The sequence below is a fragment of the Petromyzon marinus genome, chromosome 35 (assembly GCF_048934315.1).
Source record: "Petromyzon marinus isolate PM22_M1 ecotype Great Lakes invasive population chromosome 35, UKy_Petmar_22M1.pri1.0, whole genome shotgun sequence".
Lineage (NCBI taxonomy): Eukaryota > Metazoa > Chordata > Hyperoartia > Petromyzontiformes > Petromyzontidae > Petromyzon > Petromyzon marinus.
In genome coordinates, this window is record NC_133701.1 from 2,019,769 (window position 1) to 2,047,555 (window position 27,787).

General features: G+C 48.8%; 2 long non-coding RNA genes across 3 annotated transcripts; one reads left to right on the plus strand and one right to left on the minus strand.

Annotated features, from left to right (window-relative positions):
• The first annotated feature begins 1,394 nt into the window (after positions 1 to 1,394).
• On the plus strand, positions 1,395 to 26,425 carry LOC142929804 (uncharacterized). 2 transcript variants are annotated; one of them, XR_012945955.1, is made up of 3 exons: positions 1,395 to 2,546; positions 2,869 to 2,990; positions 23,832 to 26,425. It is a non-coding gene; the product is annotated as an uncharacterized LOC142929804 (long non-coding RNA). The 2 variants fall into 2 exon arrangements; XR_012945954.1 differs by lacking the exons at positions 1,395 to 2,546; positions 2,869 to 2,990 and adding an exon at positions 22,637 to 23,728.
• On the minus strand, positions 3,240 to 20,432 carry LOC142929805 (uncharacterized). The gene is made up of 2 exons (XR_012945956.1): positions 19,804 to 20,432; positions 3,240 to 5,900 (listed from the first exon to the last, which is right to left on the minus strand). It is a non-coding gene; the product is annotated as an uncharacterized LOC142929805 (long non-coding RNA).
• Positions 26,426 to 27,787: the final 1,362 nt, after the last annotated feature.

Consider the following 27,787-nt stretch of genomic DNA (forward strand, 5'->3'; position numbering starts at 1 on the left):
CCGTAGCACTGGTGAGATTACTGCACGAAGGGAGTTCTCGTGGTTCGCAAACTGGAATTGCGATCGAGAGGTCGCCGCTTTGGGTTCGATCTCCCAGCGCAGCAGTTGAGACAACGGGGCGAGCTCAGTGGGAGCCTTACCTCGTCAAAAACATAAAATAAAAACATCGTATCTGATCTGAAGACATTTTAAAGGGCACCCCCAGTGGCAGCTGTCCCTGCAAAGCGACAAGAGGGCCTTGCACTTGGCCTGCACGTTTTTTTCCTTTGGAGCCCATGATGATGTTATTTGTTGTCGTTTCTTTCATCGCATGTGTCTATCTGTAGGATGGTCAAAACATGTAGGATGCACAACAACGGCGACATTAAACGTGTGTTGTTTGGACAAATGGAAGGAACCGGGAAGAGAAGAAGAAGAAGACCCAACGGGGAATGGTTTGACGATGACGACGACGACGATGAGAGATTGCTGCCAGAAAGATGTGGCCACTACTTGACCATATTGGCACAAGACGGAGGTGAAGTGGTCACAAATGACGAAATGTGCAGCGGACACCCACGGGGCTATCCACCCACGGGGTCGTGATGACGATAACGTTGATGTTGATACCTTGTCACCGCAAGCCGATAACAATGCACACTCGCCGCACTTCAGGCCACAACACTTCTCCTCTCGTCGCTTCAATCTTCATTTGAAGCTTTCGTGACTGCAGGAATCCATACTCTTTGGTTCTTTCGGTAAAGTCATCACGTAGTTAGAAATAATATAAAACAAATCACCGAAAAAAAATTAGTAATTTATTTTATTTCTAACAACGTGACTCTCGTCGCTTCTTCCCCGGGCACCGCTCCACCTTGGAATTCCATCCCCATCCACCCCCCATCCGTCTCTTTTCTTCGCCAAGCTCTTAAAAAAAAAATCGGCGCTTGGTACAACAAACGTGCGAGCCTAGGCACAGCTGTGAGAGCGCTCTTCGCCGGTTGGTCACTACGGGCCGCTGTGCCCCGCCAACGCGACACAAACATAAAACCACGAACCCAGCGCGTACCATAAGGGGCCGACCATAAATGACGTCACGCGATTTTGGACGATTTTTGACCCCCCCCCCTCGTCACACGGCGTCACAAAAAGTCAGACTCCCCCTCAAATATGACGTCACAAAGCTCTGCCCCCCCCCCCAAAACCATATTTCCATTTTTAAAATAAAACATGCTTCAAATCGCTTAAAACTATTGTCATTATAGTGCGTATTTAATGTGGCGCTGCACTCTGATGTAGGAAAAACATGTATTCAAAAGTCTATTTAATTCAGTAGAACGTGTTGTCTATATTTAAAGTTGCGCATTTTGACGTGACGTCACATTTCTCACCCCCCCCCCCCGTCACACATCGTCACAAATGTCTGACCCGCCCCCCCCCCAGGTGCGTGACGTCATTTATGGACGGCCCCTAATCACAAACATCTGTTATGGTTCCCACTGTAGGGCCGTGTGCGCACCACGTGATATTGAACTCCCCCTCCCCCCCCCCCCCCGTTTGTGAGTGGTGCCAAGCAGGGCCACGTTTCAATGCGTGCCGAGGGTCGGGCCCGCCTCTTCTGCGTTGGCACGGCCGGAGACATCGGTGTCGTCTGTTGACAGCTGTGCGTGCGCTAAACCAAACCAGAACCACCGACGATTTCTCGCAAGTACTAAAAACTAACAAACCCCGCTCATGCAACCGCAATTGCTCCTAAAAAGAAAAATCAATTTCAAGAGGCCCTTAACTGCTTACATGAAGGACATTTTGATACAACCGGTAAATAATAATGTTGGATGCTGCCGTGTGGGAATGGTCAGCGCACTGGGCTTGCAACCCACAGGTCGCCCGCTCAGTTCCATCTCCCGGCGCGCCAGCTGAGTAACGATGCGCGTGGCAATTAACTCCCCCCTCCCCCCACGTTGCCTGTCTCCACCGAGCAGAAGAAATGTGACCCAGTACTCGGTACCAGGTATATCACGTGGTTTTCAGCAACAGGAAAACATATCCGTTTACAGCCCCAATTTCCCATTAAAATTATCCAAATAAGGTCACAAGACTGCGGGAATGTTCTCTCCGCGATTTATAAATAAGGTATGCGTATCATGTTTGGATGAAATACATTCATTTTCATTACGTCAAACAAATGTGAATAAAAAAGCTTTAGGGAATTCCATTTCCCACGAGCGGTCAAAAACGCTGAGCCCTTCGGAATGACAAGGATGGCGATGGGAAGAGGGGCCGACCGATCTGCCCGCCGAGCACTGCGTCACATTGTTTCGGAGACTCATCCACTGCAGCCAGACGAAGACCAGATTCCGCGAAGCCAAAGTTATTCTGCTCATAAGTAAATTGCGCGCAGCGCGCTTCCAAGTGGTCGGTAGATGGCAGTGCAGCACATGGATTGATACTCTTTGGTTCTATTCGGTAAAGTCACGTAGGGTAAAAAAATAAAATAAAAATCACGACGTTTCGACTCACGGATTGAGTCCATCTGTTCTGAGAGCCGAGTGTCATCCACTCGAAATGTGCGTGGGTCCTGTCCTCTGCGTTCACTCTCGTCTCCTTCCACTTACGCGAACGCTCATTCGTGGCATCGGGCGACGCAAACACAGCTCGCGACCTGAGGTTGCACAGCCAGCGATCGTCCACCAACCCTGCCCTTGCACTCGCTGGCTCGTGTGGCCCCGTGTCCGCCACCCCACCCGCGAATCGCGTCGCGAACTCTTCCAGATACGTGCGGATCACAGCAGCGCCTCAAAGGGGGATCACCACCGTACACGTTGAACTTCTTTCGCACCCTACGTAGTCAACCGTGCTAATCGGACACCACTGCCCCATGTTTTACAGCTCCAGGCTGCCCTCGATGCGCCTCTCGATTCATCACCCGCCCTTCCCCAGGCGAGGGTGAGGATGCGGCGGTGAGCGGCAATTGCCAACACAACCCGGGATCGGCTCTGTCGGGGATTGTGGTGAGCAGGTGTGATTGATGTGAACACGGGAATCCGGTGATGCCATTCCCCACACTTTTCACTTCCTCCGAGTAGCACGTTTGGCTACGTACGGTGCCTAAGAAGTTCGACAAGCATACATACTTTTCTGGCTGAGTGGCACTAGCTTCGCCCACCAGTTAGGAAGGGCCACTTTACGAACTGGTAATGGGGCAGGTAACTCCTTGCCAATAGGCCGACTTTCGCCAACATGGACATTAGGCATTTAGGTGGAGATGTTTGGGCAATTTATTGAATAAAAGGCAATATCTCATGTACAGGGTGCTTCAAAAAATGTTAACACTTCGGAGAATTTGCAACAAACACCACAAGAAACGTGCTGCCTCCAGGCTCTGGAGACCACCTGGAGACGATTCCAGGCCACGTGTTGACGACGATGGCGAACAAGTGGAGACTCTTTGATGACTTTTTGAAGTCATTAACATGACATTTGTTATCATCTTACAGTGTATTATCCGTTCTTTTTCCATTAAAAACGATATGCCCTCTAGTAGCTGACGACACTAGAGGGCCTAATTTGGTAAGGAAAACGATACGGGATCGATTTTCCTTGGGAAGAGCAATTTTGTATATGTATTTGTACATTTACATATATTTTTAATCAGACACAGATATATCCTGTATCTACTAATTACACACATGTGTCATGTGTCATGAGCATTACAGTATTCCCTCGTTCGCGAGGGATACGTTCTGGAGATGCTCGTGAAAGCAAACTATGTGGCTAATATTTGCCGACAAAAACCTATCCTTGTAATGAATTACCTTAAATAAATACACAGATAAGGTATTACATACGTGATGCAAAAAATGGTTATAATAAACATAAAGTAAATAAAGAAAAATATGAAAGTATTAAATAATAGTTTATAAATGATTTACCTTACATTATGATGCTGCACATTATCACTTGTTCCTCACTTTATCTAATAACTTTCTCGCATCACATTCTCTCTCATGACTTTATCTCATCACTTTCTTTCTCTCGATACAGTCGTGTAAAGTTCCAGATGCGATTCGCGGATAGCCAAAACAGCGGATAGCGAGTTCGCAAATAACGAGGGAATCCATTTTTTGACAAAATGCATAACGAAGGAGGCGGCAGGAACGCGCCACCACGCGCCCTGCAGCCTGTCCCCTCGAAACCTGAACATCGGTCACGTTTAGAGGTATTGGGGTAGCCACTATACCACCAATTGGCCTAATAAACTGGATCCAAATTGCTTGATGGCTTTTTACGTTCAGCCGTATACGCCAGAATAAGATCAGAGCAAAAGCAACCGCGTCACATGACAAACCAAACCACTCGCACCCACATGGAGGCACTGCCCTTCCCCCGTACCTCCGATTAGCACGGTTGGCTCAGAATAATGTATTTATACTGGAGGAATCCGATGGGCATATGAGGCTCTTTTTCACAGATTGAAGCTGTGATTAAAGTTCTCGGGAGGGAGGGAAGGAAGATGCCGTGTGAAGGCTAGCGAGATTACGGCGGCGTGCAAGCTGCGTATCCGGGCACCTGCGTTTGACAAAGCAAATGCAAAAACTCGTTCGGCATACTCCAGGATGGCAGCGGCAGTGACAAAAATGGGAAGTGACATCATCAAACGCACAGAGCGGAGAACATGATTCAAGCCAACGGGTGAGTTCGTGTTTGACACTTTGTGTGCGTGTGTGTTGCATATTGACCATCATGCTGTGCAGGAAATGCTGTCTGAATGATAATACCCAAGGGTCAGCGCTGGGGTGGAGCGGAGGCATAGCGGTTAGCGCACAGAATTTATGAAGCTCGCGAAGTGAGTTTGATTTCCGGCCACAGCCACACGTCAGAGGCGAGTGATTATCTGAACTGGTTCTGAGCCCTCCCTCTTCAATAACACGAACTGACCAGCGTGGTGAAGTATGGTCGAAAGATCCCCACGAACGAAAGGCGAGTTGACAAAGAGGGCTGCCAAGTTTTATATGCGGGTGTGTGCGCCACGGGTTGTTGGCTCGGGATGACCCTTCTCGAGACGCGAACGGCAAAGTGCTGCATGGCATCGCCGCCTGTTTATGTTGGCATCACTCCGCTGGGGATTGCATGGAGAAGTGTCGTGGTGAAGCGTCGCTTTGTTCGGTAATGCCCAACTCCTCCTATCAACAGGATGTTGTGAACAAAACATACTTTGATACACGCATGAGTGTCATCCCTCTTTCAACCACGTGTCAAGTTTTACATACGCAACGAGCGTCTGAGAATTACATTTAAATAAACATACTTTCCAAAGATTGGGCACGCTTACTTTGATGATGTCAACAGTGAAGCCACCTGATCCGCGAGATTTCCCTTTCGGACGGGCGAGGAGTGTTCCCCTCCTTCAAGGGAGACATCTGGAACTTCAGTTCAGAAAAGCCACGTTGGACCTTGGGCGCGACGCGTCGCCACATGAAGGGATGGTACCCCGGTGGTCGAGACTAGTCAAGGAGTGGCAGCCAAAGGAGGCCAAAAACACTCCTTCTGAGATGGAACATCCACCGCAGAGACATTCGATTGAATCAGCTCACGCGCGGAAGTGAGGTGGATTATCGCATGGCAAGACCACGGCGGCGTGTGAATGGGGAGGGCATTCATCCAACAGCTGATAGATCATGACGCGACGACGATTACGATATCGAAGTTGCGCGCTTTGAATGTTGATGTTTAAATACGCTCACAGTCTTGCAAACAATCAAGAGATAACAACATGGGAGGGGTGGGGGGGGATATCGGGCAGCAATCGATGCAAAAACAAATTCACTCTCCGAAACCTCTTGCAGAGAGGGCTTCCTTCCGTCCCAGCGTGGCCCCGGCGTGAGATGCCAGCGCGTGATCCCAGCGCCGCGAGAGACGACCTTGCATGGAGAGGGGTTGTTAAGGGAGAGGGGGGGGGCATTGTGTGAGGTAAGAGACAGCTGTGAAGTACGGCTTGGGGGGGGGAAATGGGCCAGACAGCCAGGCGTGACTCAGTGCCGGTCTCGTGCCATCGCTCCTGTGTCAGGGCACCGCGGGCTGACTCACTCAGCCCGGAGCCCCACCCCCACGCCTCCCCAGCGCCATCCTGGAGTCTTCTCGGGAGTTGTAAAGAAAACACTCGCACGTCGCCAGGCACGCGCACGGTGTACAGTGGTACTGTACTGCAATGTTACAGAACTATTACACAAAGATAAAAAAAACAATTATAGTTGGTGCATGTATTTATGTTGAACTTATTTCGCGTCGTACGTAGCCAACCGCGCTGATCGGAGGTGCGGGAAAACAACTTGATACATAGATGACCGCAGAGCTTGTGGGGGGGATGTGGTGGCTGCTTTCCAGCTGGCTGATGTCTTTTTCGCTGGCGTGTGGTTCCTCCTCCTTGTCGCGCCTCTTGTGAGTCGTTCTCTGTCTTTGAGAGCGAACGAATACCGTGTGCAGGGCGTTACAAGTTGAATTTTATAATTATTTTCGAATTTAGAAAAGTGTGGATCTCGGCGCCGGCACAAAATGACCCCACTCTTGCGAATGTCATCAGGGGAGATCGTTAACGTTTACTGTGAAGCAGACGGCACGTCGCACGATTACGGTTCGTACACCTCACCGCAGCATTAACCAGGGCGGCCGCTGGACACGAACCGTGAACTCATCAAGAAGCGGCGAACGCTCTCCCGCTAGGCCGCGTCACCACCCCATAACGATGACATGTCACGTGATGAGATGTTAAGGCACTTTGCGATGCTGGGGCATTAAAGCGCCCAATATATTCGATTCCTTAAATCTTTACTGCAAAGTAAGGCAAACAAGATCGCGATTGAATCAGCACCGTACACATCTGGCCACCTTTGTGTGCTGATGCTGAATCATCAAGCGACCAAGTTCGTACGGGAACGGAGGGGTGGCATAGAAATCTAGACCACCGCGTTAAGGACCCGAGTTCGATTCCCTGCCAAGGCTAACATTACAAGTGGTATCTGAACCGGTCCTGGCCCCCTCCCTTGACCATTCACTAACCCACACTGACCAGCGTGGTGAAGTATGGCCAACACTAGGTTTACCACCTGTCTTGAATTTCTCAGGATTGCCCTCTTGATTTTTTAAAATGTATTTTGAGGTCGCTGCTGTTCTGGGAAATATTTTAAGTTTTGCCGGGACATTAAAAGTCCCGGTTGTTGTTGCCAGTTGCGTAACGATGCAACCCTCAAGACAATGCGCGAACACGCAGCACTCCTCTCTTCCCAAGATACGTCCCAGGTTGTTTGTGCGTCAGCGGTGGAAATCCTTCCAGACAACTCCCATGACCGACCCAGCGCAGGGAGGCGACTTCCAGAAGTTGATTGACAAATGACTGTACATTATTTCCATATATAAAAGGCAAAGTTGTGAATATGTGTGTCTGATCAAAATGTTTAGCGTACTTCCCGACATGCAACAAACTGCAAATTTGACATGTCGGTACTTTCCAGACTGTACACCATGCAAAAATTATAAAAATATATTTTTTGGGGGGGGGAGCTCAATAATGCATCTATTTTTTGCAAGTGAGCTGTGACGTCAAATCTGTCACGTGACCCGCGCATGTGGAAGCGTAACGCATTGTAGTGTAGTGATTAGCGCGCCGCGCTACGAACCCGGCGACCCGCGTTCGATTCCCGCTCACGGCCACCACCGGTGGCGATTATTTCAACGGCTCCTGAGCCTCCCCTAGGTCGACTCAGCCTCAAACGAGTAACTGCTGTGGTGTGTGAACATCGCCACTGGGGAGACAAAGGCGACCGGGCGTGGTGGATCCAAGTCCCGGGCGAAGCCGGGTAGTACAGCTAGTTATCAATTTAATCACCGTTATTAATCACTTGGCATATACTTTGGGCTCATTCAATATAGAACATAAGGACTCAGGACCACTACAATCAGATTCCAATTGGCCATATTTCAGATACCAACTGGTGCGCAAATCTCATCGTGGGTAAGCAGCGCACGCTGCCATTGCAGTGGGGGGTGGGGCCACCACAACACTGCTCTAGCCATGCGACCCACAGGGACACAGAGATACATAGAGACAGAGACACGTAGAGACAGAGACACGTAGAGACACACTAAAGACAAGACACAGTAGTGCGACTGTGGCCATGCAACCCGAACTATGGACCACATAGTAAGCCAAGTAAAGTCACGTAGGTAAAAAATAAAGTTAATCAAATCACGACGTTTCGGAGGCAACACAATAAAATTGTGAAAACGGAAGCTTGTGTTGCCTCCAAAACGTCGTGATTTGATTAACTTTTATTTTTACCTACGTGACTTTACCGAAAGAACCAAAGAGTATGGATCATTGCAGTCACGAAAACTTCAAATCTAGAATGAAGCCACAGTAAGTCTGCGCTAAATTAATTAACGGAGCAGGGATATCAAAGCGACACGAACTCTCTCCTTGGATCCCTCTCGTGGCCAGCAGACCTTGACGTTGGCGGCATTCCGCAACTGAACAATATCGCCATCGTACGCAAGAAGCGAAACACTGCCCTCGGTACGCACACTCGATATACGCAGCGCCGTAATGATGACTAAACTGCTGGCTCGAGAGGGCCTGACAAGAGCCTTCTGCGTCACGGGCGGGGGGGGGTCAGAGGTCGCGGGTTGGGGGGAGAGTGACACAAGTGATTACAGTGAAAGTTGCCGGACAAATTTAGGGGCCATCTGGGGAGGGAACCACAGGAAAATGCAGTCGGTCGTGGTGGTGGGGGGGGAAGGGCGGCGGTGATTGTGAGCCAAGTGGGTTTCGGGGGATGAAGGATGGGGGTGGAGTGATTCCCACCCCCACTCCACACCCACCCCCGGCGAAGCCAATGTGTACAACCAAAGGGGAGTTGTTACTCGGCCAGATTCTGTCAGCTCAGGGTATTTTGGAGAGCTCTGTCGCTTGCAACATAATTGGGGAGGAGAGGATTTTTGTTTGTTTGTTTGGAGGCTCCATCGCCGAGTTAAGGTCAATCTTGCACACCGCGTAGGGCCCTTAGTGTAAAGGTCACTAAAGGGGTCAATCCACTGCTGGATGAAGGCCTCCCCAAGCTGCCGCTACCGCTCATAATTCACCGAGCGCCTCCGCACGAGCCGATGTCATCGCCGCATCGCCGAAGTGGACGTCGTACCAAAATGTAAAAAAAAGAACATTGAAAATTGTGAAAACAACTCTCAACGAAGCTACGATTAGACACGTTTGCCATGCAACGTTTGCCATGCAACGTTTGCTATGCAACAAGGGAAACGGCATCACACACACGGGTACAGGGGCATTTGATGGGTTTGACTCGATGTATACTGTACGTAACAAAAACACGTTCTCTGGCACCGCTGTTTCGGGTGCATGTCAGAGCAGGTGATAAGCCTCAATAGATTACTGCATTCTTCTGTTCGTGAGTAGACGAGTTTTCTTTTCGGAACGACGACTAACATTTGCCCTATTGATATGGTAGAGTCCCATTGAATTAAAGTTACACTTTGAACCAACAAGGGGGTGAATTGGAACCCCAGTCAACAAAGGGCTCCCCGTGTTCGCAGGCCACCGCTGTCAAACACTGGAGCCGGCTGCTGGCCGTGTTTTTTTTTGTGGGTCCGCCCGCTATGGCGATGTCTTCTCGAGCCGCAACATAAATGAAACCTTGCAGCTGCTTTGGGCCACGTGTCAACTTGCCTGGGAGCTCTTTGCCCAAAGTATATCCACGAGACTTATACACTCTAAACGCCAGTACAGGGCTGGTCCAGATGTCTTGTGCACCCCCCCCCCCCCCATTTAATTATCTTCAACTTTCATGAAGTAAAGTTCATTAAAAAAAATTATATGCAAAGGACAATTAATTATGTTAGGGGTCAGTCAATTGAATGTGCGTCCCAAGAGATCTGGACTACCCTAGCTGCTGACCACCCTGCATGACGGCCCCTTGCTTGTAGAGAGAGGCGCATGCAGTTGGCCAGCTGCTGCGTTTAAGAACGAAAGAAAATAAGTACGAGTGATATTTAATCGAGTTGAGAGCCGAGGGATGCTACCGCGACGCGATGTTCAGCAGCACGGTGGAATTTGCAATGCAGAGGCCGCCTGTTCGATTCGATGAACCAAACGTTGCAAGTTTCTTGAATTCCCACACCCGGCAGTGTGAGCGGGTTCGCCACCGCCTACTGGCAGGCCAGGCCGGTGGGTGGTGGAGCACAGTGCGGTTACTCCCACCTCTTCCACGACCTCTTCACATCGTGGAAGATTAGGCCAAAGTAGATTCTTGAAGAGCTGCCTAGAGATAGCAGTCACAGCGGAGGCGTTTTCCCCCAGCGATGGCACGAGCAAGCTATTGCAGGGCTGCGCCTATGCCGTTTGTAACGTTGCCAAACGACTTCAAAATCCCGGGATAGACCTTCCTCGCACCCGTGACCACGCGAGTGACCCACGCAGCTAAGGCAATGTCCCATTTGATTTGACCACCTCCAGTTCTGGGGGGGGGGGGGGGGGGGGGGACACACCCCAGGACAACTGTAGGTGGCTGTCCATGCAGACGGGGATGTGGGTGTTGGAGCACTGACCACTGAGTCACCCACGTATTGATTACAGGAATGTGCCGCGTACGTTTTAAAATGTAAACAGTGCTGTATAATCATTGACGTTTACACGTCCCGTTAGGCACTCATTCGAGGCTGAGCCGACCGAAGTGGAGGCCTAGGACCGATTCAGGTAATCATCGTCACCGGTGGTGGCCGTGAGCGGAAATCGAACTCGTGTGGCTTGGATCCGCAGCGTAGCGCTAACCGCTGCACCACCGCTCCCCCGTTGGATTCTCAACACCGCCCCCACCTCCTCGCACTGCGCCTCAGTTTGTGGAGCGCCCCGTGGGAGCCAGCCCCGACTCCCACCACCCCCGACTCCCACCACCCCCGACTCCCACCACCCCCGACTCCCACCACCCCCGACTCCCACCACCCCCGACTCCCACCACCCCCTCTCGGAATGGCCCTCACCAAACCAGCGGCTCCCCTCCTCCTCCGCCTCCATCCCCTCCCTGCTGCCCGCCCTCTCTCCCACCGTCGCAACGTCTCCCCTTGGCAATCACACGCCACAGTATTCACTCTCCACAGTATTCACTCTCCACAGTATTCACTCTCCACAGTATTCGCTCTCCACAGTATTCACTCTCCACAGTATTCACTCTCCACAGTATTCACTCTCCACAGTATTCACTCTCCGCAGTATTCACTCGCCACAGTATTCACTCTCCACAGTATTCACTCTCCACAGTATTCACTCTCCACAGTATTCACTTGCCACATTATTCACTCTCCACAGTATTCACTCTCCACAGTATTCACTCTCCACAGTATTCACTCTCCACAGTATTCACTCTCTACAGTATTCACTCTCCACAGTATTCACTCTCTACAGTATTCACTCTCCACAGTATTCACTTGCCACAGTATTCACTTGCCACATTATTCACTCTCCACAGTATTCACTCTCCACAGTATTCACTCTCCACAGTATTCACTCTCCACAGTATTCACTCTCTACAGTATTCACTCTCTACAGTATTCACTCTCCACAGTATTCACTCTCTACAGTATTCACTCTCCACAGTAGTCACTTGCCACAGTATTCACTCTCCACAGTATTCACTCGCCACAGTATTCACTCTCCACATTATTCACTCTCCGCAGTATTCACTCTCCACAGTAGTCACTCTCCACAGTATTCACTTGCCACAGTATTCACTCTCCACAGTATTCACTCTCCACAGTATTCACTATCTACAGTATTCACTCTCCACAGTATTCACTTGCCACAGTATTCACTCTACACAGTATTCACTCTCCACAGTATTCACTCTCCACAGTATTCACTCTCTACAGTATTCACTCTCCACAGTATTCACTCTCCACAGTATTCACTCGCCACAGTATTCACTCTCCACAGTATTCACTCTCCACAGTATTCACTCATCACAGTATTCACTCTCCACAGTATTCACTCTCCACAGTATTCACTCTCCACAGTATTCACTCTCCACAGTATTCACTCTCCGCAGTATTCACTCGCCACAGTATTCACTCTCCACAGTATTCACTCTCCACAGTATTCACTCTCCACAGTATTCACTTGCCACATTATTCACTCTCCACAGTATTCACTCTCCACAGTATTCACTCTCCACAGTATTCACTCTCCACAGTATTCACTCTCTACAGTATTCACTCTCCACAGTATTCACTCTCTACAGTATTCACTCTCCACAGTATTCACTTGCCACAGTATTCACTTGCCACATTATTCACTCTCCACAGTATTCACTCTCCACAGTATTCACTCTCCACAGTATTCACTCTCCACAGTATTCACTCTCCACAGTATTCACTCTCTACAGTATTCACTCTCTACAGTATTCACTCTCCACAGTATTCACTCTCTACAGTATTCACTCTCCACAGTAGTCACTTGCCACAGTATTCACTCTCCACAGTATTCACTCGCCACAGTATTCACTCTCCACATTATTCACTCTCCGCAGTATTCACTCTCCACAGTATTCACTCTCCACAGTATTCACTCTCCACAGTATTCACTCGCCACAGTATTCACTCTCCACAGTATTCACTCGCCACAGTATTCACTCTCCACAGTATTCACTTGCCACAGTATTAACTCTCCACAGTATTCACTCTCCACAGTATTCGCTCTCCACAGTATTCGCACGCCACAGTATTCACTCTCCACAGTATTCACTTGCCACAGTATTCACTCGCCACAGTTTTCACTCTCCGCAGTATTCACTTGCCACAGTATTCACTCATCACAGTTTTCACTCGCCACAGTATTCACTCTCCGCAGTATTCACTCTACACAGTATTCACTTGCCACAGTATTCACTCTCCACAGTATTCACTCTCCGCAGTATTCACTCTCCACAGTATTCACTCTCCACAATATTCACTCGCCACAGTATTCACTCTCCACAGTATTCACTCGCCACAGTTTTCACTCTCCGCAGTATTCACTTGCCACAGTATTCACTCATCACAGTTTTCACTCGCCACAGTATTCACTCTCCACAGTATTCACTCTCCACAGTATTCACTCGCCACAGTTTTCACTCTCCACAGTATTCACTTGCCACAGTATTCACCCTCCACATTATTCACTCGCCACAGTATTCACTTGCCACAGTATTCACTCTCCACAGTATTCACTTGCCACAGTATTCACTCGCCACAGTTTTCACTCTCCACAGTATTCACTCGCCGCAGTATTCACTTGCCACAGTTTTCACTCTCCACAGTATTCACTTGCCACAGTATTCACTCTCCACAGTATTCACTCTCCACAGTATTAACTCTCCACAGTATTCACTCTCCACAGTATTCACTCTCCACAGTATTAACTCTCCACAGTATTCACTCTCCACAGTTTTCACTCGCCACAGTATTCACTCGCCACAGTTTTCACTCGCCACAGTGTTCATTCGCCACAGTTTTCACTCGTTCTCGTAGCGAGAGGACGACTCAAGTGGCACGAGACAGGGACCAAAGGCAATCGGGAAAGGCAGCCAGGCGGCGAGCCGGCACCACACCCCCCACCCCCTCACCGCCAAGCTCTGCGGTCCTCCACATATGAAGGTGTTATCGGCCAATGAATGAGTGTTGATACGTGAGAGGAGACTGGAGCACCCGGAGGAAACCCACGCGTGCGAGGGGGCAACACGCTATCCCACACAGACGGAAGAGGTGGGGTCCACATTTGCTGTACCGCCGCCAGGGTCCGGCTCCTCCTCCACGCCCACGGGAAGAAGGGACCGTATTTTTTTTACAACACTTGCTGCGGTGATCCACCAACCGTCGCCGCTGCCTCCACACAGTGCCGGATGACAGGCAGCCACGCGCAGCGTAGCCACCGCAGCTCTTGTGGTGAGCTTGCCTGCGAATCGCATTAAGATGATTGTGTCACGTCCATCTCTGCATTGTTGATGGGCCAGCCAGGGTTGAGGGCAATGCGTGGAAACCACTTGGGAAGGCATGGCGACACGCGCCAGTAGCATTTTGTGGTTATTACAAAACTAAATTTTGCAATAAAACCTCACTGTAGGGGAGAAATTTGAGTAATAAATTAATAACATTCAGTTCCTCGTTTCCACATAAAAATATATGTGCTTAGGCTATCGACCTTCCACGCTGACGTTAACCAGCGGCACTGTTAAAGCTGGCAAACGGCACACTCGTTTTCACCATTCTTGGGGATCGTCACCAGAAGCAGGCATGTTAATAATGTACCGCACTGATGGCTTTACCAGATGCCATTGGTGAGTGCCCCTCTCTCCCCACCCATGGGCCATCAGCGGAAAAAATGAAATAAAACATTTATTGCATGAAACCTCACTGAGCACATTGTCGTGCAGCATTCTGGGTAAAAATAATGGCAATGCAGGCAGACCTCGCCGAACGCGGGAGTTACGTTCCTGGACGATGCCTTTAGGCGTTCTTCTCGAGTCTAACACTGGCACTGGTCACCTGATGAAAGCAATCGTCACCTGATGACGATTGCTTGTGTGGCGATCGAAACGTCGTGATCTATTATTATTTTTCTACCTACGTGACTTTACCAAAAGAACCAAAGAGTACGTGACCGACTTCCCAAAAATTCACGACGTCAACGACGCTGGCCGTCCTGTTGCGTCCGCACGCCGCTCCCGTCCCGCCGCTCATGTCCGAGCTCTCTCTCTGCACTCAGCCCCGCACAATTACTGCACAATGAATATTCATAATCATCGGCCAATATCAATCCACTGCTGGATGAAAGCCTCCCCAAGCCTCCGTCGCAACCGCCACCGATAATCCTGCGTTTGTTGTCCTCCCCCCGCACCTCCGATTAGCACGGTTGGCTACGTACGGTGCGAAAGAAGTCCAACGTACTTACGTTCTCCAGATAGTAGCGTTCCGGCTCAGCCTGTCCACGATCTCTTCTCGTCTTTTGCGTTCTCTGTGTTTTTTGTTCAAGCCACAGGGGTCCAAAGGGGCCCAACACGCCAAGTGCCCAGTAACAAACAGGGCCGTCAGGATGTGGGAGATCAGCGTGAATAGCTTCCTTGAATTTGAGCAAAGCCATGAGAGCTTACAATTGCTTACCTTGCAGGCAGAGTCTCTTGTACATGTGCGTACCTTGTCGTCAGTGTCTATCGTCTATATGCTTCTGATACTTCGGCACGATTGTATGTACTCTCAATTAATTCGTATTTTTGTTTCATCAGTTCAGCAATTTTTTTTCGTATTAATTCCTGATGCACAGAGGCCATTACTCTTCACACAATTAACCAGCTGTTCAACACAACGCTCTGCCATTTGTTTTCGGCTCGTGCTGCGTATTCTTTGGCATGATGTCCGACGTTTTGCGCGAGAGCTTCTTCAGGAAATGAATGTTCCTGTGAGGAAACTCCCAGCGAAGCAATCACAGGGCTCTGAAAACATGTTATCGTGGTAATCAGTATATCGTGAAACTGATATCGTGGTAATTGTTAAATCATAAAATTGATATCATGGTAGTCGGTATATCGTGAAATTGCTATCGTGGTAATCGCTACATCGTGAAACTAATATCATGGTAGTCGGTATATCGTGAAACTGATATCGTGGTAATCACTACATCGTGAAATCTCGTATCGCACCGACAGCGACCAATTACATTTGACTCTCGTATATCCTTGTCTGTTTACATTTGAGTTCAGTCACCCGACATCTGTGTCATGTTTCTGTAAGTGAATTTGTGATTGTACTCTGATCCGTCTAAAGATAATCTGTCCGCGCCGACTTGCGCTGCTGGTAAGTTATTACTCAACATCGATTTGTATTTGTGCAGTTTTTGCGATTTTTTATGCGACACAGTCATTCTTGCTCTGATTTCTATTTGGTTAATTGCTGTACTTTATTTCATTTTGTTTAGCTTTATTGGTGACTCATTCCGGTTTCTTGAGTTATCACTTGGTTAAAGAAAATAACATTGACACTTAAAACGCACTCACTCATGCCATAATTTACCCACGCATCCATCACGTCACTCACCCACTCTCTCACTCAACCCCACACCCACTCATTCACTCACTAACCGATGTCCTGCTTTCATTCATTCATTCTCAGCAAATTAAACTTACACTTGACCTCTTGAGTTATCATCCTAGTTAAACAGAGGAAATGTACATTTTGTAACTCGAACACATGGTAGAACCCCTAAGCACACCGTTGAGCAAAGACAGAAATCCCCCGAATAGCTTTAACAATTGCAAGTGTTGTTAGCAAGCACCTATGAAGGTGAACATGGCACACTAGAGGGTGGTTGGCCAGCACCACGTCCTGCCGCTTTTGTCTCCCTCATTACGATGTTTACACACCGCACCAGGTATTAATTTGAGGCTGAGTTGACCTAGGAGAGGCCCAGGACCAGTTTATATAATCGTCACTGATATTGGCCGTGAGCGGGAATTGAACTCAGATCCCCGGGTTCATAGCGCAGTGCGCTAACCGCTGCACTACCGCTCCACACCACGAAAATTCACGCAGTGGTATGTCACAAAAAATCAACACAATACATTTGCAAACCCCTATACATTATCTGCAATTGCTGATTGTATATAACGACGTTGATGAGAAGGGACAGAATAGAATGTTACAAAGTTGTGGACACGTAACGTAAGTCAATATTTAGCGGTCTGTTCCTTCGTATGGGGGCAACCAGGAAGGTAGACAAAGCGAAGAAGCAAAATGATTAACATCAGTGGGAGAAAGATCCGAAAGAGAGACTACAATTATCCGAAGTGACGATGATTCAGGAGAGGAGACAGGGGGATGGAGGTGGCGGGGGGGGTCATTCCGTCCCTGCTGCCATCGGCGGGCAGCAGGCGAGATGGAACGGAACGTAGACCAGCATCCAGAAAGCAAAATAAAATGTTGCGTATAACCACTCTGCAGCACGAGTAATATGCAATCGTCCATTACAGTACACACACGGCTGCCGGTATAAAAAAAGAGAGGGCGCTGCGATCGGGCGATAACGTGATACGTCGTACCACGTCACACCCACGATTATCGTATCGTCTGTATTTTTTTAAAATCAATATTAACGTGCCATAATTATCATTGAGGATTTAAATATATATTTTATTGGGGGATAGGCTAAGGTTAAACGGTCGCCATACTGCAATTGGTAGTGGATTCCTGGGCCAACTAAAACATTTAACAAATGTAGACGAATAAATATGCCTGCTTGCAGTTACGTTTGAAATATTTTATCTCAGAGACTCGGTGTCTCCTATCTGGGTTTTGAAACTGGATTACTACACTTAGTTAAAAAACTGGATGTTAATCGCCGAGAAAATATCTCAATATTCTTTGGTTCTTTCGGTAAAGTCACATAGATAGAAAAAAAAAACCACGACGTTTCGATCGCAACACAAGCGGTCGTCATCAGGAAATGGGGGTTAGCCTCTAAAGGAAAACTGTTTATAAAGGTTTAAAATGGGCGTAGCCCAAGTGTCAGCAGCATGGGTGGGGCAGCTTATGTTAATGTGGGTGATGGGCAACGACGGCGCTGGTGGTGGGTTTCTACCAACCAAAGGGCTGCCAGGTAAAAATTAGCATGTTAATGTAAGATCAGAGAGTGGCCTCTACGGCGAGCGCGCTGAGGTGGCTATGTAATTGTGAGAGATTAGCATGTTAATGAAAGATCGCAGAGCCACCACCATGTCAAGGTTAGGGCGTGAGTTGGCTGTGTTGGTGTGAGAAATGTAGCTTGTTAATGTAAAATCGGAGAGCCTAAAATAACCACTAACATCGGAAGGTGGTAGGATGGGAACATCACAGCCAGTTATGACTTAAACTGGTTAATAACGTCCTTCCAATGATTGCTAAGTTTGTACCCATCTTCTCGGTTGAAATTGTGTCTGTGTCTCTATATATGGATGGCTTCATGAACGAATCTTTGTTGATAGCCAGTGGGTTTGCAAAGTACCTTCGTCTTAGAGAAATCAATTTCGTGTGAGCTCATCGCATTTAAACAATAATCAGCCACGGCCGAGGTATTGGTTCTACTGTGTTATAGATCTGCCTAATTTTCACGAACATGGTCCGAGACATGTCGCTGAAGTTTCCCCAGTGTAACTGCTGTTGCAGACACAGCTTAGTTTGTAGATGCCGGGAATTTGCATGTCAGGGATCTTGTCCTTCACAGATGGGCTCAGATCACGAATTTAATGTACTGGATCTTGTCTTTGTTCATGATTTGGGAAATATTTTGGTTTTCCCTGCTATGTATGGCAAGGTTTGTAGAATGTTCCATTCCAGGTGAAGTATATATTGGTGAGGGAGTGTCTGTACTAAACATTAACATTAGCTGCCCAGCCCATGCTGCTGACACTTGGGCTATGCCCATTTTAAACCTTTATAAACAGTTTGCCTTTAGAGGCAAACCCCCTTTTCCTGATGATGACCGGTTGTGTTGCGATCGAAACGTCGTGGTTTTTATTTTGATTATAATAATGTTTTCTATTTACGTGACTTTACCGGAAAAAAAACAAATAATATGAATTCCTGCAGCCACAAAAGTTTTAAGTCAAAAAAATATTTCAATGCCTGCCCAGCAGTGAAAGTGGCAGGGACCAATCAACCCAATTAACGTGTCCATCCAATCCATTCATTCATTTCCTATAAACGATTTTCTACCCTTATGGCTTCCCTAAAGCCATCGTAGAAAAACGAGTACACCGTAGAAATGCAGCTCTTTCTGTGTTTTCGGGGTTGTGTCGCGGAATCTTTAGGCTGGACGTCCGACGTTTCGCTCCAAGAACCGGGCAGCTTCTTCAGCAATTGAATGGAACAGCTCACGTTCTTGTGCCTCGATTATACTGTACATATATGCATGTACTGTATGTTGAGCTTCTTTCGCACCGTACGTATGCCACCGTGATATTCGGTGGTGTGTGGGGGCAAGGACAACAAACTAAACACAAAAAGCATTTCTCAAGGAATGCTTTTTCAGTCCAGATGGTTTAGACGCGCATATCTCCCCAGTGGCTTCCTAATATCGGAAGGAAGAGCATTCCAGACGGCCGCAGAAGCAACGCCATCTGAAAGCGCAGTGCGATGCAGTGGCCGGCCTTTATGCTGTGGCCAACCGAGCGGACGACAACATTTACAGCAGCAGTGCTGCAAATATTAACAAAAAAAAGACTTCGCTTTTAACCTCCTGCAAGAAGTTGAGAAGGCGATTCCCGTAAACGCGTCCTTAACAACGAGACGTCAGATACGCAGCCCGTCTGGAAGACGGTGGTGGGTGGGTGGTAGGGGGAGGAAGAGGGGTGGGGGACGCTTCCCACCACCACCGCCCCGCCGCCCCCCTAACGCAACGTGAACCACGACTGCCCGGATCCAGACCGCCGCGGGTCACACTTACGCAGGGAGAGAGGGGTTGGACTGCTGCCAGCCAGCGCGGCACTCGGTTGAACCCCCACCCCCTCTCCCCTCCTCCAGTGTACAGAGAGGGGCATGAGGAGCTGGGACTTCATTCCACATACTTAATACAACGATCGTAGTAGCGACAACAACACCACCGCCGCCACCACCACCGCCGCCACCACCACCTTGCTCGAGTGCGTGGGGGGGGGGTAGGCCGCTATTTGGTGGCGATCTCTACAGTAACGCGCACGTGATGGATGTCACTGCTGCTGCTGTTGTTGCTATTGCCACTGCGGTGGAATGCCAAGCAACACTCACTCGGCTTGCGCTCCAGAGGGGGGTTCGCCGGATGCGCTCGATCTCCCGTCGTGTGCGGGTCGCCACATATTATCCGTGTTCCTCTCCGGCCAGCAGCATACATTGAGATGTGTGCCGCGTCGTAGGCAGTCGATGCGAACGCAGGTCCGTGCGGGGTGGGGCCGAGTGTCGGTGCTCCGACGTCTCCCAAGACGTCGGGCCGGCGTGGAAGAGTAGGCCAAACACACCCTCTGGAGAGAGGGAGGTCTCAAGGGCTCCCTCCCTCTGGTAGAAGCCGGTTCCGCGAGCAGGGAAGTGAGAGGGCCATTTCAGGGCTGCCCCCTGCACCTCCGTGACAGTGTCGAGTTGCTACTCCCCCTACGCTGCCCGCTTTCGGCTAGCCCGGCGCGGATTTTTAGTTAATTTTCTGCTTGCTTAGGATTGTTATTCAACTCGGACTCCGTTGCGCGATTAGCTTCTACGGCACCGAGTGAATCATTTTCCTTTCTTTAACCACTGACATCAGAACCACTCATCACGCTGGGGATGGGGGAGCAACAGAGAGGTGACATCATCCTCTACGAACATCCTTCATCGGTGTGGTTTTGTATTTTTTTTTTAAATCGCAGTTTGCTGATCACGAACCCGTGAGGCCCAATATGCCAAGCGGCCAGCAACAAACAGCGCCATTCAAGTTGCAATCGATACTAATTGCACAGAAATACACGTCTTGAAATGAGCAAGGTTCTAAGAACTTCGAAACAACGGACGATGGGAGGGAGTTCTAAAGTGGAGCAGTGGGAGTGTGGAGGCAGTAAGAGAAGTGTTGTGACCCTGTGTGGTGTGGTTGAGTGGGTGAGCGAGTGGGTGGATGAGTGGGTGAGCGAGTGGGTGGATAAGTGGGTGAGCGAGTAGGTGGACCAGTGGGTGAGCGAGTGGGTGGATGAGTGGGTGAGCGAGTTGGTGGATGGGTGGGTGATCGAGTGGGTGGACCAGTGGGTGAGCGAGTGGGTGAGCGAGTGGGTGGATGAGTGGGTAAGCGAGTGGGTGAGTGAGTGGGTGAGCGATTGGTGGATGAGTGGGTGAGCGAGTGGGTGGATGAGGGATTTAGTGAGTGGCTGGATGAGTGGGTGAGCAAGTGGGTGAGTACTGAGTTGTTGCTGATGTCACGTGCAATGTTGTAATTGAGCACAGTAGGGATGATACGAGACTAGTCTACCGAATTATCGACGTGAGTGGAGGAATCAAGAAGTGAAATTCATGTCACAGCAAGCTTAAACTATTTACCTGTGCAAACAATAACTGTATTGTTCACCTGTTTATTTATAAAGCCGTAGTAAATTCGCACATCCGATTAGCACGGTTGACTACGCACGGTGCGAAAGAAGTTCAACATACAAATTGTTCAAACTTTAATTTCACCGGGCAATTAAAATCATTCCGTTCAGACAGTGTCATGCAGGGGCGGGGCGCAGGCTGCGGCATGGATACCGTGCAGGATAAATGATAGAATGTGCCCGGAGAACGTCAACGCTACATTGCTGGCGACAAAGCACACAAATACGCATCACGAAACAAATACCTTACTGACAAAGACACAACATTAAAGGCACTCCTCAGTAATGCATTGCCCACGAAGAGACGCGAAGCCAACCGCGCTAATGACTCCCCCGGCTCGTCAACGCGTCTGAGATGTGTGCCCCGAAATGCGACGCGCCGTAAAAAAAGGAAGTGAATTCATGCCTCCCGTAGAAGCTTCCAGCATTTCGGAGCGAAACGTCGGATTTAGCTCCGAACAACAACAAAAACCAGCAAACAAACACGGGCAGGGGCGGGGGGCACGACGAGACAATGGAGCAGCGGACAACCGCGCCTCCTGCGTCTGTCCTCTGAACTCGAACTCGCACGGCGCCACGATGATGGCTCTCATCCCCAGGTTGAACGCGGTTCAAATCGAGGGCGTTTATGTTTCCTCCACCCCCACCACCTCATCCGACATCACGTCCCGGCAGGACGAATGGGGGTCCAACTGGATAGACCGAATCAATTAGCAGATGGCGTGTTGGGGGGGGGGGGGTAGTGAGTGTACGCGCGGGGAGAGCTCTTTCAATCAGCTCGGAGGGGGAAGCGGGAGGCGACCCTCAGTCTAGCGAGTGCTGTGAGCACCGCGTGTAGGAAGGGGGCACCTTTTTGGTTAATTCCCTTAGAGAACCACCCGTTACAGATACTGAATCCCTGCGTCAAGTTTATTCGGTGTTAAACAGATTGGGAACTGAAGAGACCGGGATCTCATTTTGCAGGAGTGAATTATTTTTCTGCCAGTAGGGGGCGAGTATTTGCTGTGCGTTGTCCCGAATGATGGTCATTCGGCAGCAGCAGATGATGATAATTAATGTTGGTCATTATGTCATAAATGAGATGCATTCTCTGTCAAACGTACATTACTTCATTAAAGTCCCAGCCTGTGTGGAGCAATGGATTAAATTTACAACGTTATTCTCACCCGTACCACACCCGCGACCCCTTCACCAGCCCGCACTGGTCAGCCTGGTGAAGTATGGTCACGCAACACCGAGGTGTGGGAAGCCTTTCATCCAGCAGTGGATTACCGAAGGGTTTTAAATAATCATCATCACTATCATCAGTCATGATTAATCAACTGCTGGTTGAAGGCGTCCCGATGCCGCCCGTCGTCATTGATCGCCATCCCTAATGTATCTACATCATCACCATCATCAGCTGTAAAATTGTGCTTCTCATATTCAATATTACCTGTTCGTGTTTACACTGCGTGCGATCCACGATACAACACAGCCAGGGCAGCTGGTCCAACCGCAGCCAGGAATACATTCACCCTGCTGGTACCAACACGAAACGCATATCCATACAAGAATTACACTTTATTATATCCTCTATAAAGATTAACCACGAGTCTTGCAAGAATCACCGCCTCTCGTGGAGTATAAAAAAATCATGATAACATCACTGATGTGAACACTGGCTTGCTCGGTGCTTCTGGAAAGCTGATCATTTAATTGAAGCTACCAATGGGGCGCACGCGATGACATCATGCGCACAGAAAATAGCGCATGACTTCATGGGCGACCAATGTTTGACCGTCACGTATGCACACCATTACTCTTGCATACATTTATATATTTACTTTAGAGAGAGGTTTTTTTTCCCCCTTACCGTAAGTCGGAATGGAGGTTTGGCTCCATGCAAACTGTTTGCGAATACCTCATATATCTCGTGAAACCTGTCCCTGGTGAATCGTGGAGCGAGAGAGCGAACGCACCGTTGATTCGAACGCAGTGGCCAGATTAGTAAATTATCAATATTAAAACCAGATATACTGCGCGCGCATAGCACAATGGAAAAGAGGGCTGCTACACGCAACTGTTGTTCGGACTGTCACGATCGTAGCAATGCATTCAACTGTGGCGAGAAATGTGCAGCTCTCGAATCAATGAAAACAAATATTGTGAAGACCGATGCCGGCACAACGCGTGCGCGCGGGGTGTGGCGGGCGTTGCGAGTGATTGGTGAGATTCCTGCGCTACAACCACCGGCAGCCTAGGTTTACACCCTGTGCCGGGCGCACACAGACACGTGTAGGTTGCAGTGTAGACACAGGTTCACTGTTGGATATGCCGCTTGTTATTCTCCCCCCACCCCCCCTGCACTGCCCTTTGCTGCCCGCCACGCAGCCCCTAGCCTGTACCAACCCCTGGAATGCACGCGGTGGTCCCCAATCAATGCGAAGCGCTGTGCGGCCGCGCGCGACCCAGCTTGGCTTCCGAGATGAGACGCGGCCGGGGGCTTGGTTCGGGGCTCCTCTGGCAGGAGGAGGCGCGCGCGCGCTGGCCACGTGCGGGTTCGGCGAGACGCGGCCGACAAACGCCGCTCACTCGGAGGCCACCGTCTGTCTCTTACTCGATCACGGGTGACTTTCGCCTTGACGCTCATTGGAATTCTCATCGTTAAATTACGATTTCAATCAGATTTTCTCAATGCAAAATATAAATCCTGTTTTTTTTTCTTTGCAGGAAAGGAGGTGCGTTATCTATATGACGACGGTGGCGGTGATGATGGTGAGGATGGTGGTGATGAAGATGATTGTGACGCTGTAGCGCCTGCAAAATTATCCAACAACCAACCCCCTTTCCCATGGAGATCTTCCAACCCTTACCTCCAAAGCGCCGACACATTATGTGCAACACAGCACGCCTACAACAAGGGATTCCCTTGCCTCGTGCGGTAGATGCGTTCCAAAAAAGTGCGCACAAAGCGAAGCCGCATAACACGATGTCATACTTACATGTAAAAGGGATACGTTCTAAAACCGCTCATGCTCCCACCCAGACGCACTTTAACCACTCGGTCGTGATTCTTTTACGGGGGAAATGCAAACAATAAAGACCTAACAAAGTATGATAAAATAGTTATAAGATGGAATACAGTTGAACAAACCCCACACAACCCATAATGCCCAGCACGAGACAGCTGCCTGCCGAATAGAGCACACACATTACACACAGTACACACACAGTACACACATACAGTACACACACACAGTACACACAGTACACACATACAGTACACACACACAGTACACACACAGTACACACATTACACACAGTACACACACACAGTACACACAGTACACATACAGTACACACAGTATACACAGAGAGTAGACACAGAACACACAGTACACACACAGTACACACACACTGCACACACAGTACACACATACAGTACACACAGTATACACTATACACAGACAGTAGACACACAGAATACACAGTACACACACAGTACACATTACACACATAGCACACACTGCACACAGTGCACACGCAATACACACAGTATACACAGTACACACAGACAGTAGACATAGAACACACAGTACACACACTGTACATACAGTACACACAGTATACACACAGTACACACATACAGTATACACACAGTACACATTGTATACACAGACAGTAGACACACAGAACACACAGTACACACACAGTACACATACAGTACATACATACAGTACACACAGTATACACAGACAGTAGACACACAGAACACAGTACACACACACTGCACACGCATAGTACACACACAGCACACACACAGTGCACACAGTACACACACACAGAACACAGTACACACACAGTACACACATACAGTACACACAAACAGCACACACATACAGTACACACAGTACACACATACAGTACACACAGTACACACATACAGTACACACAGTACACACAGTATACACAGTACACAGACAGTAGACAGTACACACACAGTACATACACACACTGTACACACAGTACACACACAGTACAAATACACACGCTGCACACACAGTACACACAGAGTACACACACAGTACACAGACAGTACACACACAGAGGATACACAGTACACGCAGTACACACACACAGTACACAAACAATATCACACTACCGACCGCATAGCTGCATATGCGTAGAGCGAATTTTGGGCAGAAATATGTTATCTGCATATAGAGCACAAAATCGCACAAACCGAACCCGAATGTATGTGTGTAATGAGTTTGCAACAGGTACACACGTGGCAATGGGGAGGTTAATGACGGGGAGGTTAATGACAGGGCGGCGAGAAAAAAACCCTTAATTTGCGAAGCTATTTTTACGGAAGAAACATCGACCCCCCAAAGCCTATTTTATGTCTCCGTGAACGTCTCATGCATCACAGCACCTGCACTGCATCGATGGCATCACGTTGGATGACTCCGTGACCATGTCAATGTTATGACAATGTCATGGGACCTTTTGACCAGTATCAAAGTATTAAAAATGAGAATAGGTTTTAACCTTTCCGGAAATAAAACAGAATGTGTTCAATCACCAATTAGTTACCTTTTGCAAGGGATCAAAGTCTGAATTAACCACACGTACTCGTGGTGAACACGCAAAGAAACATGCTCTCATTATAGTTCCTTCATTGTCTTTTGAAACTGATTTTCCCTTACCAGGGACAGCCTTCTTCATGGGCGAGTCTCACTACGAGTGTCAGACCAGAGAACATCGCCAAAAGGCGGACAGTACAAAGACAATGCCACACGTAACAGAGCATGAATAGCTCGGGGTGACCAGCTCCACCGTGGGGCCCTTTGTGGCATTGTTCTCCAAGTCGCCGAGTGGTGGTGCTGCCGAATCGGCAATTATCGACTGGCGCGTTTGCTTCACGGTCCACTTTCATGAACTGGTTCTGTGTCGGGTGGAGGGAGGGGTTATGACACACATTTTATGAACACGACCTCACCCAAACGAAACCATTTACAGGATGAATAATATTGGTCGTGAAAGACCATTTTTGACTTTACTTAATTATAGTAATATAATTACATCTTGACAGCGGCTAAACATTTGGCGCGGGGAGAGAGTAACCAGTGCAAGTCAAACTCTAAAAATGTAAAGCAAAACTTTTTTGAATGTAATGTTTGCCTGCCTTTAAGTTGTTTGCTGCATTCTGTGTGTATGCATCAGTGTGTGTGTGGGGGGTAAGCAATATTGTGGTTGAAATTATGCAACAAAAAAAAGTAATCCTGGATTAAAAATAAAACGACACGTCAACACCGTATTCATCCGTGCGAGGTTTTAAGTTTTCCTTTCGTTGATTGTCGCCGCACGCGCCAGGCGCGAGGCACGTGGTGCCACAGATTTCTCCACACGGGGCACCGAACGTCATTTCGCTTAAAATTGCCATTAATGGCATCTGATTACCCCACACGTGGTTGGCAATCTGAGCCACTTATTTGGTGGCAGCGACGCTTGCCAAACCAATCAGAGCGGCACCCACCCTTTCCCTGCGTGCTCACACGTGTGTGTGCGCGCGTGGGTGTGTGTGCATGGGTGGGTTATGTGTGTGTGCTTTTTTTTCTCTGAAGGAGATTTGCAACGCCTGGCCTCGGTCCACACCCACACAGGTGGCAACACTTTTCTGGTGGCTGATAGAGCCGTGCCAAGCCAGCCAAGTGTTATTTTTTTTCGTTCCCCTCCCTTTTTATATTCAATTTGGCACCGAAGTCCTTACGCTGGGTTCGTGGTGGTTTAAAACCATCGTCATCCGAGACGGGTGACATGCCGAGTCTTTCTGTGCTCAAAACGCACGCGTAGCCTCTCTCCTTACAAATATAAAAAAATGTACAGCCCTGGTAAATAGTCGGTCACACCACGGCCGAGTCTCCTCTAGAGGGCACGTGGTCCACTCTCTTCCACGGCCAGACATCTTTGAAGAGGTGGGAGTACCCACACGACACACGACCTGCTCATTCACTGAGGCGTACCCGTTTGTACATTTGTACTGCTGGGTGCATAGAGGTCGGCGCATTTAAGAAACGTGTCCGATTAGATTTCGAAAAATCCACAGCAACCATCTGGTACTTGGCTAATACACAAATGATATCAAGGCAAGTTACAGGTCACAGGTCACAGCGAATCTACCGCTGTACTTTTCGAGCCCTATTTGCGAGGGAAACAAAATGCCTCGCAAATCGTGATGACATTTCGTATTCATGCCATTCTTAATGTACACAGCTATGCCGAAGGCGTTGAACGCTTCACAAGGTGTGAGCTTATCCTGCCGGTAGGGGGGCGACCTTGCTTCGTCCATTTACCCGAATCAGTAATTTGTTGGTAATATTAAAACAGTTACATTTGGACCGTGACGCCAGCACACGTGGCCATACAATTTTTCAGACAACATTACGCGATCTTTAACGGTTAATACATCGCAAGTTACAGTGCCGAGATGTTAACTACATCGCCTGGTATACAGGAGGTTGTGGGTTCGATCCCGACCTGACGACTATATCTGGAGCTTTCATGTTCTCCCCGTGGTCGCGTGGATTTGTCTCCCGAGTCCTCCGGTTTTTCCCCTCCAAATTTAGAATCAACGTCTCGCGTTTTGAGTTTGTGGCGGCTGCTATACATTTCCACACGATAAG